Source organism: Apodemus sylvaticus, chromosome X (assembly GCF_947179515.1).
Source record: "Apodemus sylvaticus chromosome X, mApoSyl1.1, whole genome shotgun sequence".
Classification (NCBI taxonomy): domain Eukaryota; kingdom Metazoa; phylum Chordata; class Mammalia; order Rodentia; family Muridae; genus Apodemus; species Apodemus sylvaticus.
Window position 1 is genome coordinate 93,374,911 of NC_067495.1, and position 1,008 is coordinate 93,375,918.

A 1,008-nucleotide genomic window follows, 5' to 3' on the forward strand; every position below is an offset into this window, starting at 1 on the left:
ACACAGAAACGATTGTCAACAGTATTACATAGACAAATACAACCACAAGAATGCTCATCTAGCATGAATATGTAAATATCTGTATACACAGAGAGAACAGGGCTCTGAAGAGCAATCATACAGAGGAAACATGATACATTATCCACAGTCAGAGAGAGCATTACCAGTTGACACTAGAGGAAACCAGATGGCAAAGAGCAAATGCAAGTACATAACCAACAGAAAACAAGGAAAAATAGCATCATCTGAACCAAGTTCTCCAACAACAGCAAGTCTTAGATTCACCAACACCCCAAAAAAGCAAGATCTGAATATAAAATCACATCTCTTTATGCAGATAGAAATCATCAATAAGTACGTAAATAACTCCCTTCAAGAAGTACAGGAAAATATGTGTCAACTGTTACAAGCCTGTAAAAAGGAAACACAAAATTCACTTTAAAAAGTAAAGTAGAATATGGGTCAAAAGGCAGAAGCCCTTAAGGAGAAAACAAATATGAATCCCTTAAATTATTACAGGATTTATATGATATATATAAATTTTACAAATTTACACAATTATCTTTCCAATAATCCAGCAATACAAATCATAAGAGAAGGGAAAAGCCAGCACAAAGAAAAAAACTATACCCAAGAATGAACAAGAAAGTAATCTTTCAACAAAGCAAACAGAAGATTAACCACACAAATATAGACATTACATCAAAAGTAATAGGAGCCAACAATCATTCCTTAAAACCTCTTAACATGAATGGACACAATTCCCCAATAAATAGACATAGAATACCAAATACCAAACTTAAATCCGGACCAAATAGATCATCTAAACAGTCCCATAATGCCTAAAGAAATAGAAGGAGTCATAGAAAGTCTTCCAACAAAAAAAAAAAAGCACAGGACTAGATGGATTCAGTGCAGAATTCTATCAGACCTTCAAAGAAGAGTTAACACCAATACTCTTCAAACTATTCCACAAAATAGAAACAGAAGGAACCCTACCCAATTCCT